At 40.8% G+C, this 16,680-nt stretch overlaps 1 protein-coding gene across 2 annotated transcripts in view; it reads left to right on the top strand.

The window, feature by feature from the left end:
- cdk14 (cyclin dependent kinase 14) overlaps window positions 1-16,680 on the top strand; it is a 179,864-nt gene that overhangs the window by 24,747 nt on the left and 138,437 nt on the right. Inside the window, exon 1 of one of the 2 annotated variants that reach the window (XM_083917974.1) lies at window positions 14,112-14,186. The exons of the other annotated variant lie outside the window; for it this stretch is intronic. The gene's annotated coding sequence lies outside the window, so the exon portion shown is untranslated. Of the gene's footprint in view, window positions 1-14,111; window positions 14,187-16,680 lie in introns of those variants that run through there. 2 annotated transcript variants of the gene reach the window in all.

Genomic DNA, 16,680 nt, shown 5'->3' with positions numbered 1-16,680 from the left:
TCTGGTGTCTGCTCCATTAAAATGACAGCATAGGTTTGAGCTTTGTAGGTTCATTCTAGACCTTAGAACTACTTATGGTGAGACACCCCAGGCAAAGTCATGATTTGGTCAATTTTGAGATTCTTGCCTTCCTTAACATATCTTTTTAGAAATCTTTAGTAGAATTTAAACATCCGAAATATACATTTAGGTGTTTCTTGTACAGCATTTTGTCTGTTTGTGTCTTTAGATTTCTCCTAAATTCTCCAAAAGTTAGCATTAGATAATTCTTCATTTGCATATTGAAACATAACATTTCAGAAAACTCACAAAAAACACAAAAAAATAATTGTCCTAATGTAAGTAATCAACTGGGGATTTTTGTTTACCCTATTCACCTGTAGTGGCTTTCAGAATGTATGAAATTTTATAATACCTAGCTTTAAATGCCAATTTCTCAAAATGAGAGTGACTAAGGGCGCACTCACACTGTCCATCCGTACCGTGCCCCGTGCTTTAGGGTACTTTTTTTCTATGTCCGAACAGGCGCACATAAAATGACGTCAGAACCGTCATAGGCCTTGTGCTCGTGCTTGTACACGTGCACACACTCATGCTCGTACATGTGCAAACGTGCTTTACAAAAGCCCACCTCTCCCAAACCGGCAAGCGTACTGCTGCTAGCCGTGAAACGTGCTTGGGCATGGTACGGATGGACAGTGTGAGTGCGCCCTAAGCAGCTGTCCACACTGTCGCTTAGTCACTCTGGTGTAGATACAGTGACAGTTTAAAAAACAACAAATGTGTGATTGAGGAGTAGGCCTGATGCGTGTCTTCCCCGTGCCAGGGACAAGACTTTTTTTCATAATTTGAAGAAAATTACACAAAAACAGGAAAAACTAAATTCCGTCCCTTCAGGGATACAATAGAGCTACTGTTTTGTCAACATTGGAGGGAAAGTGCAGTGTAAACACATCATTCATCCACCTTCTCTCGCTTCACTGACACACACACACACACCTGAAAGGAGTTACGCTATAACATCCTCCGCACTGGCGCCAGTCTGTCACTGTCACACACCACGTAGGACCGAAGTTTGCATTATAAATTTTCTTTAAGTCGTAAATCTGATGGATTTTATCCGATCTGTTAACTCTTGACCTATAGAGATGGCGCTGAACATGTTTTTTCTCTTTTCTTGCAATGCTTGTAGCATGAATTACAAGAGAATAGAGCCCCCTCCAGGGCCCGGGACAGCTGTACGGATGCCTCCTCCCCCACCCCCCCACCCACCCTTGACGGCGGGCCTGGTGAGAAGCAGTGACTGCAGACAGACCCCCTTTAGGTGGCGGGTAGCTGCATAGAGCTGGAGGCTCTCATGTTGATACTGGTGATTAAATGGTGTGCTGCAGCTGGTGCCTATATTAAAGCATCTAATCACCCTTGAATGATGGCTGAGGCACACTCTGTCTCCTCATTCAAACCTCATTTAAATCAAAGCAACAAGCGTTAACATGGATGATATGTGTTGGTGGCCCCGGACCGCTGCACTGCAGCAATGTGCCAAATACACTACAGAAAAATGTCAAAGTCTGAATATTTAATCAGCACTGCAACACATGCTGACATGACTGCAGAATACTGAATAAATGGACTGCTAATTAAGCAGCTGGTTAAATCAAACATGATGTATGTGTATTTGGTTGCCTATAGACATGCCACTGTGGATGATAAAGGTGCACTCAGTATAATTTTAAGCTACATAAATCATTGCCACATTTAATTTGAAAGACAGGTGTAATATCACTAAACAAGAACATGAGTGAGACATTTTTAACACTTCAGTTTTTGTATGGTTTAAAAAAAATGAAGTATAACTTGTCAATTAGTGAAGTTCTATACAATAGGTGCTGAGAGGCAGATTTTGTTACTGTCAAGCCTAGCCAGGCTTTCAGTTTCCGTGTTTCGCGTTTTTGCGCTAAGCTATGCTAACTTGCTGCTGTCTGTAGTTTACTGAAAAGAAGGATCCCTAGTTCAAGCAAACAGTGCAGATTGGAGTCTCAATGGACTGCAGGGACTTTTTGGGGAACAACCCCTACAAGCGGGACAGTATTTCACTGTATTAACTATCCTTAAAAAGTTCTCCATTGGATTGCCTTTCAGGAGAATAATGATGTTCTTGAAGCACAAATGAAGCTAAAAGCTGGGGCAAACATTATAGGGTAATGTGTGTTATCTTAGATAAGAGATGAAAAAAAATGTAACATCTTAAAAAATGTAATGGGAAATAGCCAGTGTAAATGACCACAGGCAAGACATAAAGGCTAATAAACATAGTCACTTCATGTAATAACCATCAACATCAACTGATATACTGGTGTCTAACGGACACATATCACCACTGAACTGTCATTACAGTTATTTCAGTCGGCCTGTTAAATACTTCTCATATGACTATGAAATCAACTTCTGCACATAACACAACTGCACAATGAGCCCACAGAAGAGTGAGGGGGCCATATGACAATCTTTTTTTTTATTCCGGCTGCAGAAAGCCAGCAAAAGCGGCTTTGTTGACAGGCTCCCTTGCTGAATCTGGGTTGGCAACAAAGGATGTCTTTCATCCTCAGTGGCTGCGTTGCTATCTGCAGGAGGCTGCAATCCCTTATCTAGCTCCAGATAAAACACTTTGTCATTCAACAGTTTACCACTACCAAAGCCAAAGGGCTCAAGGCTTCTTTCCCTCTCAGATGGAGAGCTGTTTGACATGCAGTGCTTCACATTTATAGCAACACAGAATGCACAATCCCAGTCAATGTAATTTTAACCTGAACCATTTAAAGATAATCTCCCTTTCATTGACAAGGAAAAGGGATTCTGTATTACTTCAATTATTTATCCCAAATGGTTATTTTAGATTTTTTTCCCCCCCACAGTTCCTTGTCCGTTCAATTTTCAACTGGACCTTTTTTAGCTCTTTGGCTGGGTTGCAAAATTCCATACTTACTATGTATAATCTAAAACAGTATGTGCAATTCATTAGTATGTATGAAACCTCAATATGAAACCAATAGTATGTGAATTGCATAGTATTTCCAGTCAAATATCACAGTATGTAACACTGGAAACTATGCCAAATGGCCATGACCAAGGCAGCTCTGTATTTTCTAAATTTCTACATAATAAAAATCTGTAATCTTGTCCCCTGTGACCGTTCTGTCGGTCGGGCCGCCTAGTTCCAGTTTAGCGCTCTGACTAACTTGAATGGGGATTAAATGAGTAAATCGCGCAGCTCTCTTAGACTTGTTAAATGTTAATAGACCGAATAATAAAACTGATATTAGTCATTTATTGCGGGTTGTGACGCTCGATAAAATGTATCAATGGATTAACAGACGTCTCTTTCACCGTCAAAGTCAATTGGAAAAGGTATTTTTGGGCCCCATGGCATCACATGACTGACACGGAAATTGTCATTCCACCGTCTGGCCACTATGTCAAATTAACTTCAAAGTCTGGCACAAGTACTGGGGGCCTGGTTAAAACATAAAAAAACTTATTTAAGGATGCCAGGGTTACAAATTATAACATCATAAAAGACCTTGCAGTATGGTAGGAGCTGCAGTTACATTTAGTAAATCCTCTATGGTGACACCATAGACACATATTTCTACTAAAACTCCCTACTGTTCCTGGCTTTATCTCCAGTAAAAATCAAGACGGATCACTTCCTGTCTCTGTGGTTGCTGAGGTGTATTTCTATGTTGGCTAATAAGTGGACAGTTGGGAGGTATAAAAATGTGAAACCAATGCCTACAAACTCTGGCCTCAATAAACCACTCTAAAATTAGGCAGTGCCACGGTCTGAAGGCATACCAGAAAAAGACTGAAAGCGAGCTGACCTCACCACCATGCTTCATAACCAACTTTCCTGTTCTGATAAATTCAATTACATTTTATTTATAGTGCCAAATCATAACAAAAGTTATCCCAGGACACTTTACAGAGTAGGTATTGACCACACTCAATGACTTATTCATGATTAACATAGACTCAACAATTCCTCTATACAATACGGCCGCAAAGAAAACCTTCCCAAAGCAAACTTCCTAGAACCTTCCTAAAGAGCAGAGAAATATTGCAACTCTCAAAAGATGTATGACAGTGATTAAGTTATGCATTGGTTTCTACTGTAGATACTTTGCAATCATTTTTAAAAGTCTTTTGGGGCTGTTGTAGGGTGGGTCAGGAGGGATATCATCTTTGATGTATTTGCCCATGCTCCCTCCCATATGCTGAGGCTCAGAGAACAAAAATGTTGTGTAAAATACCACAAGATCATGAGACTCTGGTCGTGTTATCATCAGGACTTATGCACAGATGTCTCCACCATAGAAAATTTACGGTTTACGGATGTAAGTGAGTGAGACAACAAACATATATACTGTATGTGTACGAGTTTGTTCTTATTTACCTGTGTATAAATTATTCCTGCTATTTAACAGCATTTTGGTTTGCATGGATTTGCAGGAGATGTTCATTTTCCAGCCACTTACCTATCGTATGATTACAGTGCTCTCAAAACCACACCGGTCCCCCAGGTGAAAGTCCTGTGCTTTGGGACCCATCCCCCACCCCACTATGAGAAGACCAGAGGTCATACTAAGCCACCTAATTTTTATATATGGAATACACACAAAATAGATACGTGGAATACACACAAATGTTGTGCATTACTTTTTCGTACAATTTTATACGTGCCCTGAATAAGGACACCCTGCATACAAATGGGTATGATGGCGTACACTATCGGGCAGTCTTCAACAGGCTTTTATGGTGTTGCACTTGTTTTCACACATGAAAAGTGATGGAAGCTGTTGTGGGAATCATGAAAAAAAGATCTTGTGAGCCTGATCCAAACCTTTCAGACTTGCATGTGTGAGTCTGAAAGTGGGTGTGATTGTTGGATTGTTTGCTTCAGGCTGATTTAGTCATCGTTAAAAATGTTTTAGATGCAGTTTGATAAACTGACAAGCACTTAATTTTAAGCATTCTGAGCCCTTACGGAGAGGGGCATTGCACAATATAGTGTTGAGTGATTAGGACTTGAAGTAGGCTAAGAACTCGATCAAGAAAGCAACATGCACAGTCTTGAAGTCACTGTCTGCATATTCAGACCTTTGTACCCTTCTGCCTGGTTTGTTGAGGGTTTATTGTCAATGTCACATTGTCTTGGGGAAGAAGGAGAATACATACAAAAAGTTCTACTGAAAATATGGTTTGAGCTCTCAGTCTTGAACTTTATCCATTAATGTATCTAAAGTCTTTGAAGGGCCATTGTCCCAACCAGTAGGAGACTCATTGCCATCTGCTGGCCAAGCTGAGCCTTAATCCTGTCTACACTTTCTGTCAATCTGTCATTATTTGCCAACCAGCCAGTGAACACACATTTACATTTGTCTATCCTAAAAGTAGCTCTTGCCATTATCTCAGCACAGACTCCACATGCCTTGCAGTGATGCCTTTAGACAACAATCTGCCTGACTGATTTCTGCAATCATTGCTATGTGAGACATTTCTTTCAACACAGTGAGGGATTCCGTTAGCATCAGTCCAACCGCAGCCAAGTATTCTCCTTAACTTGAGTCATAAAAGCGGCAAGGCTGCCCGGTGGTTAAGAGTCAAGGCAAGGTCAATCCAGCTTTAGAAGTCACACTTCTATAGCAGCATACGCTTTTGAAACTTTGGCACTTTGTGCAGGTTCACTGCAGTAAAATGTAAGCGCTAATCTGAGGGCCAGAAGCAGTGTGCTTAGTGATGAATAGGGATTATGGTGCTTCTTTAAATTCTGCAGTAGCACTGTCTGTTTCATGTGCTTGAGTTGTATCATCCTGCTGATTTGCATTCTGATGCTCATCAGCAGCACAAAGCTGCAGTTTATCCCTCAAGGCGTGCAAACAACAGACTGATGAGCTGTTTGACCACCACTATGAAGAAGTAATTGTCTGAAGACTCATTCCTTCAGGCAGACCTGTTGTTTTATGAATAACTCTTAAATTAATTGCAACGCTGAGCTCGTGTGACAAAATGTTTTCCAATAAGCAGTTTTATTTCTGATTTGCAGTGTTTGTGATTTGGTCTGCTCCTCTATTGATCTGCAGGGCCCAGAGGTGGCGGGCAATGTGAAGCACACTGCAGAATAACAATGACATGAGTGATGGAGGGGCAACATGGAGGCTCTCTTTCTTCTGGAGAGAAGCCAAAGCCATCAGCGGGATCCTAAATTGTAATGCAGGCAGTAGGAGGGAAGGACGGCACACAGATGTGCTATCTGAGTTCAAGGGGAATTTAGGCCAAGCACTGGTGTGAATATCACTGAACATTTGTCCACATGCACAGGCACACATGCGCACATAAACACACAAAGACACAAAAACCCATATAAACAGCTGGAGCACTAAGTACCGTACAGCAGCTGGGTGCTTCATCCACCCTAGGTCATTCAGTTCTCCGTCATGGCGGATGTTAAGTGGATATGGTGCTTCAGGGGAGTTATTCGCTCTTGTCCTTGTCAGTCGATTGGCACTTTTCTTCAAGAGGTAGGTGCCGGTTAGTTGTTTGGGCTTTTATTTTTTAATTGACAAGGAGGAGTCAAGGTCAACAGCAGGCCGAAACTCGCTCCTACTTATTTTCCGTAGCTTCAGTTCCACACTATTTATTGTGACAAAATGTGTCTCACAACTTTGTGTGTCTTTGCCCATGCAGGGTGTACAGCCAATTATGCCATGAAGGCACCGTGAGGCATGATTCAGCTCTTAGTGTGAACACACTGGAATCATTTTAATAGCCACCTGAGGTGGACCCCGCCTCTTTGATCTCACTCTGGACTTTTCCAGTTAAGGTTTGCGTAATGATAGCCAGCTTGTATGGCAATGACCTTGTTGACTAGACACAAGGTTAATGTAAGCTAATGTAGTTGTGAACATACAGCTACTGCTTATGTAACACCATCAAATTCCAGTCATGTGTTTTTATTCTATTGGAATGAATTGTGATTTTTTTTTCACATATTCACACAATATGTTCTACAGAATATCTAAATTTTTCACTGTAACATTTAAAGATGTACTCTGAATTTTCATCTATGTAATTGCCTTTTAAGTTACTATCTATCAAACAGTGAGTTAAAACAATGGTGATTGATCATATGACCCACTAATGAAAGCACTTCTACTTGCCTTTTTGCTGAGTATTACAATATCTGTGTCTGTGGCGACATTTGCAGGCTAGATTTAAATACGCAGCCATGTTAGTGACACTGCTGTTAAGCTGTGTTTACTTGTAATTGGAAATTGGAAAGTTACAACTTCTGAGTCAGGCTTGTAGAAAGAGCAGATGTGTAATAACAACGTGTGTGTGTGTGTATGGATTTAAGAGGGTAACATACAGTATAGAGGACAGATTGGAAGTAGAGAGGAGAATTTTTTTTAATAAAGTTTTTAAAAGAGCAGAAATAAAAAGTCAACAATCAACACACATAGTGACCGTGAACACGACAAGACGGAGGGCTCAGAAAGATAAACCTTGCCTACAATTACATCTTACTGCCAAAGAAGTCTCTAGAAACATGGTATCGCAGTTGTTATGGAGTACAACTTAAAATGATATAATATATATAAATAAAATGGGTTTTGATAATGAAAATAGCTTTCAAATAATAGGAGATTGGAGAGAGCTGGCAAACTCTAGGTAATTTGGGCAGTAATATGTGTGGGTATGGGGATTAGAATCTCTGGAAATTAATACCCTATATGCATTTGCATTGGGCTGCATTGCATGGAATAGGAATGTTTATACAATGTGTCCTGTAATTTAGAAGAACCATGAATTCCTACTAGAAAAACAAACAAAAAAAAGCTGGATGGGTTCTTGCTGTGTAGCATGTGTTTGGACCCACAGGTGGATTTGACTGTAGAGTAATATCCAGTTAACCAGGTCAGAGAAATTCATCACCTATTTGAGGTCATGGATGTGGATCAGTAGTTGGTCTCAATGATCACGTGACTCAGCTGAAGTCTGATAGTTCTGTTTGCAGCTGAGAGCAAGAATCCACTGCACAAACGCCCTGCTGTGATGGTTTACTTTTAAATGAACTTACTTGTCACTTGTGAACTTGTGGCAAAAAGTAAAAAAAATATGCATTGTGTCACTATCCTGTGCTCCTCATTTACACCAGCAGCTTTAATGAGAGTCAGGAGGGTTGTCACAGCCAGAAGAGTTTTTAATGCTGTTTTCTGCAGGTGGTCAGCTTGGCATTTTCATATAAATTGTTGCAGGAGTAGAGATGCAAATGTTTTCTATCTGGCGCTGAAAAAATAATATATCCCAGGCGAAAGTTAACAACCGTGAACTAGGCGTGAATCCAAAACAGGGGTCCAAGATCGCTTGTGAGATTAGAGCTTTTGCAACCGTAAAGAGTCAGAAATTTCTTATCTCACCAGTTTTCAAAATGTGACTGCTCATGTCCCTGCTCGCATCTTTTCTTTCCTATTTACATCTCTACGTTACAATTCTGAGGGTGTTGGTCACACAATCTGACACCCTAAAAATTAATATTGTACACTTTGACACAGATTGCCACCAAAACTTTATCAGCCCTATCTCACACCGTGTGCCATGCATTGGACCTTCAATATTGTTGTCAATGCATATGCAGGTGCATGTGCATGTCCCATTAAAGATACACATCTGGAAATAATCTTCATAAATGTTGCTGGTGTACAAAAGTCAAAAAACATATACTTTAAAGTAAAACTACTTTAAATACATGGTTAAAAAAAATTAAAAACAAGCAGTTTTATACCAAAGACTGTATTTAAAGATGGAAGACGGTGCTCCACTTTGTCCCATTGTACAAAAGTAAAGCCAAAATATCCCAGACATGGGCACTGCCACATTGTCATTTTACAACCTGCAACCTGCAATCAGCAATCTACCTCCTCTGCCAACTGCCAGTAGCTCCTCACAGGATGCTGATTGGAACACAAATGCATTACTTGGAGCCTAACAAGAGGGATTTCCGTGACATGTAGACCCATGATTCCTAAGAATTCAGCTGCTGTGCAATGCAAAGGTTTCAGAAAGTTTTAACCAAAATTACTTTAAAAAAATGATTACTACCTTTCAATGGTAATGGATGTAAACAATGTATTATAGAGATATAAATACATTCCCTTTAAAATATCAAATCAATCAAATCATGTGTTTGGAAGATTGTTAACAGTAATGTAACGGTTATAAGGTGTAAAAGGCTGTATATGCAAAAAAAGTGCATCTTTTGTTGGGCCAATTGCCTTGTGTTACGCGTAGAATCTAACTTTAACAGTATCACATTTCAAAGTCATATCACTTAAAGCAGATGGCAGTAACGTCCCTCAGGGTAGTCAGGTCAGAGTGCCTTCATTCAGATAGTCAGTCAGTGTCTGCTCCATGTCCGAGCTATGGGTTACCAACCATCAAGGACCAAATTCCACTGAAATGAGTCTTTGATGGATTAATCAATATGACTCTTCTGCCATGCTGGCTACTGTTTAATGAGCCAACATTGCAGTAGTTGGTTTATGTGGGGTTTGGGGCCTTTGAGTATTTGCATTCTTTCTCTGAATTTGAACCGTTTGAATCGAATACTTTTAGTGTTATTCGCCCTATTTCATTGCTACCACTGCTAGTGAAGTCAGAAGTGAATGTTGTGTGGAAGAATATGTCTCATTACATAGATATAGTACCCAATTCCATACACAGAGTTTTACAGACTATTAGGATTTGCAGATGGAATCCCATTTGTCATAATTATAAAGTATAACATGGATAAAACACGCCAGGTGGCTTCTGAACAGTTCATGCAAACAGCTCTCAAATCCGCCTCCTTTTCAACTTCCATTTTCTTATTGAGTTTCCTCTCAATAAACAGTAGCTTCTGATTGCAATGCAGTTCAGGAACAGACAACTCTGGTATTTCAGATTTCAAAGCTTTTAAAAAACATATTAGCACCATACATTAAGAGTAGACCTCAGAGGATCATGCAATTTAATTTGGATGGAGAGGAAACAGCTAGCTTGGTTCTGACCAAATTTAACAAACTCTGCATGCCAGCACATTCAAAACTCACTATATCACATATTATCATGTAAGTTTAATTGAGTAAAACTGACGGTTTACCATTTTATGGGGGTATGTGCTGGATTATTTCCTGACTGTGGAAGGCTGCATCTCCAGTTTCGTCTCCAGTCTTTGTGCTAAGCTAAACTAACTAGCAGCTGGATGGTTAGTTTTGCTTGTTCAAATGCACAGATTTTGGTTGAAATGTGCAACCATTCCTTTTAAGCAAACAAAAAATACTTATATTTTTATTTTCTTTAATATCTGTATTCTATTTTCTGTTTGTAATTGATATCATGCACTTCTTGGTCAAAAATATGAAGACACCCAAACATTACAACAATGTCATTCCATTGTTCATTCCACGTCCCCCTCAATATTCAGAGCATGTGCAATTTTCTACACTGTTTTTTTTCCATACGTACTCTTACATCTCTGTCTGGCTCTATTTCTCCTCATTCTCTGCTTATCACAAATCCAGGCAGGCTGTTCACTGTCTCTCTGCACTGTCTTACCCCCTGATGGACCCCCCCGAGTCACCCCAGTGACCCATACACAGTACATGTGTATGTATGAATTTGTGTGTTTTTTGTTGGGAGGGCCTTTTGTGTGCAACACTGAATTATGAATGACCTACTGGCTCTTTTCCCCCACACTGCTCTGCACCTCGCTTTCACATATTTAAACCGCGTGTGTGTGTGTGTGTGTGTGTGTGTGTGTGTGTGTGTGTGTGTGTGTGTGTGTGTGTGTGTGTGTGTGTGTGTGTGTGTGTGTGTGTGTGTGTGTGTGTGTGTGTGTGTGTGTGTGTGTGTGTGTGTGTGTGTGTGGTTAAATCCTGTTAAAATGCAAATAATCTCTTCTGCAGTTTTTTACGGTTTTAACTGATTGCTGTCTGCTGTGGCTTAGAAATCGACTCTGGTTTGTATCCAATCCGAGACATCTTATTGTGAATTTCACACCTTTCTGCATCACTGTAACACAATGGACATGGTGTGGTTCCTGTGGCAACAAGCCTGTCAGTCAAGGTCATCCATGACAGAGAGAAAGAGGGGGCAAGAAAAAGCAGAGCAGAGAGTGAGACTGAGTGAGAATGTGAACAAAGGAAAAGTCTCCTCTATCTGATGATTAGTATTTTGTAGCGTGATGGAGTGTGACATGATTTGGATTGCAGCTTCTCCTCCGTGTGGACTGATGATTTGAGGAAGCAGGTTGTGGAGGTTTACGTACATATTGTGACACACAGCTCCAGTGCTACTTTAACATCCATATTGTACGATGTTTTATTCTTGAAATGATCATGATTAAGTTCATTTTCTACTGTTTCTATTGCTTTACTGCATGTTTCGTGCATTTGAAGTATGACTTTAACACATTTATTCATACATTCATCTGTCTTCACCTAGTGGTCATCAGGAGAAATAACATTGTCAGAAAAAAAAAGCCTCAAGCAAGATAAAAGACCTGCTTCGTCTCTGCAGTGCAGCTGGACTGCAAATGTCCCTCTTAAACAAACGTTGTGTTGTAGTGAACGCCATACCTCCCAGACATCAGACCCATTCGGATAATCTGTAATGGAGCCATTCCAGCCTCACATGCAGAGACAATCAAAAAACTGGGCTGTACTTTAGGTTTGTTTAACTGTGTTTTTTTTCCTCTTTCCTGTCCCCGCTTTCTTCATGTTACTGTCTGCTACGAGACAAATAGTAGCGAGGAAGCAACCTGCAGGAGAGTGGCACAGTAGATATATGTTTCGATTAAAATGTCACTGATATTAATTTCACTTAGATATCCCTGATAAACCAGCCTCACCTGGGAAACAGAACAATCTGCAAGCTCATGTGTAATTTGCCCTGTCAGATACGTCTGGCCCCCTCACATTCAGACAGATTTCCAGCAAGCCAGATCCTGGCCAGGTTGCTCACAATCAATCATCTTATGTGATGCGGGTTTAAGGCGATGACTGACAGAGGAGTGTTATGTTTGAATGTAGTTACCGCGCGTAACTGTTATTCTCCCCATTCTCTATTCACCAGGCTTATAAGTATGATCAAACTCTCAAGTCAAACTAGGCAGTGCTTCTCAAACATGAATAAAGATCACTATATGGTATTGCTTATTTCTTGCTTTAAAGAAATAATATATGTAGGATTTGCTTTCGGGCTTCCCCCATTGTCTTCGACTACTGTCTGTCGTTGTTACATGATTAGGGAATACACATGCAGTTGTTGACAAGCCAAGGATACAAACAGTGCAGTCTGCCTGTCACCCGGCAGTGACGTATTTCGTAAAGCAGTTGATTTTTTTTGTGCACAGGTCTGAGCCGAAATCCGACGTTGCATTGTGCCTGTGAAAGCAATATAGACTCCTTCTGGATATGAAAAATGCGTCATTAAACTTTTTGCAAGTTAATGTACCATCACAAGGTTCTTGGAAATATATTATGAAGGTTGAAAAACTACATGTTGTGGCTTTAAATGTTTTCAGATGCACATTTTAGTATACTGTTTAGCTATAATTTGACAAATATTCTGACCCGGCCAACGTTGTTTTCCTGCTTTAACAAGCATTGCCTCAATTTGCATGTCTGCCATTTTGCATGCCTCATTCATCCGATATCCGATCCAGCTAATTAACTGAGAGGTTCCAAATATGCATTTGTGAATTAGTCTGGATATGCTTGACTGATCAATAGTGCATACACAAATGATCTAATAAAAGCCAGTATGCAAATCAATAAAGGTCAATTGTTAATAAGGGCCGGGTAAAAAAGAAAATTGGTTTGGTGGAATTACCTGTATATGGCCTGGGAACATTTTTTTTAAATGAATAGGCACTGCAATGTAGTCCAGTATGCACACTAATCCATGGCCACTCCTCATAGTATTAGCAAGCAGATCCATGACCCTGGACGCTCCCTTCAGGGCAAAAATCTAACATCAGATTTATCATTCATTCACATAAATTATAACACAGAGAAAAAATGCATCAATAGGAAAACACAGTGCTTTAATGTCTGCATGTCAGTAGAACCTGTGGTGGTTGTATGCCTTATCAAGTACTTTATAACATTGTTTAAGCCAAAACATTGTTATTGTAAGTTTCAGTACATTCCGAAGTTGTCTTGTGACAGATTATTTCTGCTCTTTGGATGGAGAAGGCAGTGAAATATATTATTTGCTATTATTTTATCTTTTAAATCCTACTGTGTATGCACTGTAATTCAGAGTTTGCAGATAAAAATAATTTCTTTTGGAGTTGCTAAAAGGTCACAAGTAAGGTGCAAAAGATGTGCTGCACAGTAGTGAGTCCTATCTCCTGCCATATTTGGTAAGCACATTTTTACTGATAAAGAACATGGCATTATTCCAAAGTGATGTTACAGATGATGAGATCTGTCTGCATTTTTGTTGATGCTTTCTTATCTTAGCATGTTACAGCGACACTCGATTCTTTGGGTTGCTCAGACACCCAGGTTTCACATTTCATTTGAAATAATGCAGCCCAGTAAGGCAGACAAAAACAAGCCTGATCCAACGAGGCTCATCTTCGCTTAGCTCAGCTCAGACATTCATGCTGTAGCTGCATCACTGTAGCCTCAGCTGCTAGCTGCTGTTGCAGACACTGTTTGCTTCCTTAAACTCCTCTGGGCTGTACCATCTCAGCTGAGCGGGAGTCCTCTAGGGTTTCAGGAGGTCCTCACATACCTTTCTCCTTCCATCTGCTGCATAGCACCCATTCTACATCCCTACAGCCTCCCCCCCTTTGTCCGTCATGAGCCACAAGCTCACAGTCTCTCAGGGCTGTCGACCAGAAACAACGCAGCCTTCGTAATACCCACCGTCGCCTCAGATTTCACTCCCCCCTCTGCTTATAGTACAATCTCATCATTTCCAGCTTGCGAAGGGAGCGGAAGAGAGCAAGAGAGAGAGAGAGTGAGAGACAGGGAGGGAGGGAGATGTTTTGAGCTGGTTTGCAGGGAGAGAGGTTGGCCTGAATGCGTTCTGTCTGCTCTTCAGAAGCATCCAGGTGAGCTGTTTCCTCCTGGAAGGTAAGAGGAAGGCTGAGATTGGTGCTTATTCTGTCCTGCATCCCTTGATATTCACCCCCACCCCCCTTCTTCTTTTCCTTTGGGTACATCGCTTCCGTTAGCGTGTGTGACTGTGTGTTTGAGCATGAATAGTATTCCCCAAACGTACCACACACACTTAATATCGTATGAGGCGATGTGTGCAGATGTGCTGGCATGTTGGCATATATACATTTATAAGGTAGATATGGATTGCAGATACGTGCATGCAAGGTGTGTGTACGAGTGTGTGGAATGTGTTTTTTGTTTCGGGGGGGGGGTCTCTGATGATGAGCTCTCATGCTAGCATGACAGCTTGAAAGTGGATGGCACACCTGAGCCTCAGTGTGTGTGTGTGTGTGTGTGTGTGTGTGTGTGTGTGTGTGTGTGTGTGTGTGTGTGTGTGTGTGTGTGTGTGTGTGTGTGTGTGTGTGTAGCTTTATCTGCAGTTTTTGCAACAAAGTCTCAATGTCTTCTTCTGACAGAAACAATGTCGGCACTGTCCACCACCAACACTACCCCCATCCCTTCTGTGCTAATAGGTAGCATTTCCGTTGTGGTGGTGAAATGGGTGCTGATGTTTACTGGTCTAATGGACGGGATGCTCTGCCGCAGCATTTTCCTGCTCACTCTATAATATGTATGACCCACTTTGGACAAATTTGCAACACGCTCATTTTTTCCAAGCCCAGGGGATGGAATGTGGGCACCGTGGGGAGGTCGAGGAAGAGATACAGAGATGGGTCGTTTACCATCTCTGGCAGTGTCTCCTGGACGCGTATTGAGGCTTTCTGCAAGGCCATATACAGCTCCTTGGGAAGACAGCAGGCCAGACTGTTAGGAAAGAGAGACAGACAGACATAGAATGAGGAAGGAGGGCTGCAACAGGAAGAGTGGAGTATCAGGGTGTCATGTGTTTGTAAGAGGATAAGTGTTGTCAGGATACAGGGCCAAATCTAGAGTAGTGTCCTCTTAGCTGAGAAGATACAAAGACCCCTTTTGGCAGATCTTTAAATCCAAAGTTTGAAGGGCTTATCTTCCTCTGTGTTAGACCGCTTGTATTATTGTATTTTCTTTTCTTTTAAATCTCTACCCTTGCAATGCCTGCCCACAATTTCTACTTCTTTTGTTGTGGCCTAGCAAGAATCAGTAAGCGTATGTGTGGGACACATTATTTCGAGAAGGACTTACAATAGATAAGTTGTGCGTCCATATCTAAAGGCAAAAGTGTTTACCTGTTCAGAAAAGCAACACTAGAAAGCGGGCTGGAAACCCTGCCATCATATCCTTCTCCTGGCTGTTTCCCAATCTCCCTTATCTCATTTACAAGAACTCCATGTCTTTTGTGTGTCTTTGTAGGGTTGATTCAATGAATCACACTGATGGCAATAAGGGTGCACACTTTGGTACAGTCTCTCCTGGAAAACAATCATGGTGTCCTTGTGTGGAAAGGAGAGTTTCTTGAAAGAGAAGATCAAACCTACTTTCACAGCTCTGTTTACCTGGCCACTTGAAGTTTAAAAGGTGGCACGGTTGTTTTCTGTTTTTGAAAGTTGCTTTTCACCGTTTTAAAGTGGGTTCCAAAGTGCTGTTTAACATCTGACATATACTTTCTTTGAATCCTTTGAATTTGACACGCAAATTTGTGAAGCGTTCCTTATTTTTTCTGCAATTTCCCAGCTTGGGATCAATAAAGTATTTCTATTCTATTCTATTCTTTTCTACCAATGAAACAAACAATTTTAAGCTTTTTTACGTCTTACCCTTTTTAAAAATGACAATGAGCCCATTTGCACTGCAGGAACTTTTCCACGAACCCAGAAACCATCTCAAGAACCTAGATATAGATACGTTGCAATTGTTTCTTGTGTCTCTATAGCAGAGGTAATACTTTCTAATGTCTGGGAAATATTGGGCAGGCTTTTGCAGTATTTAATATTGCTCACTGGTCAAACACAAACCTTGTGGCTCCTTGTTTATACTGTAGTTGTACTGACAGAGTAAGCAGCACTGTGCCACTGGAGACAATTTTAGGAAATAAAACAGGCATTTTTTGTACTAGTTATGACTTTACAAACAAACTTACGAATGCTACTCTAAAATAACAATTTGTGTCCTAATGGACCCTTGTCACAGGTTACATATGACTATGAGCTGTGAGCAGTTTAAGAGGTTGGAATCCACTGATCTGGTTTCAAACTATCACGCTCAGTCAATACCATGATAGATGTTTCCAGTCTAAAATCACATTGGGAAAAACGAGCTCAGCAGGTAGCCTGAATTTGTTAGGCTGTATTCATGCAGCAAATAGTAAAAAGTTGTCTTCCTCTGTATTCCTGCGTCATCCTCAATGTATAGCATACCCCCTGAGGCATGTTTTGCTTGTCTCACGTAGCGATTACTAACTGGAATACTTTATCAAATAAATCCCAACCTGAAATGCTGGCTCCTGGACGGAGAGGTCAGAACAGTATAA

This window comes from Echiichthys vipera (genome assembly GCF_963691815.1).
Source record: "Echiichthys vipera genome assembly, chromosome: 8".
In the NCBI taxonomy this organism is placed as follows: domain Eukaryota; kingdom Metazoa; phylum Chordata; class Actinopteri; order Perciformes; family Trachinidae; genus Echiichthys; species Echiichthys vipera.
This window is presented reverse-complemented; position numbering and strand designations above follow the sequence as displayed.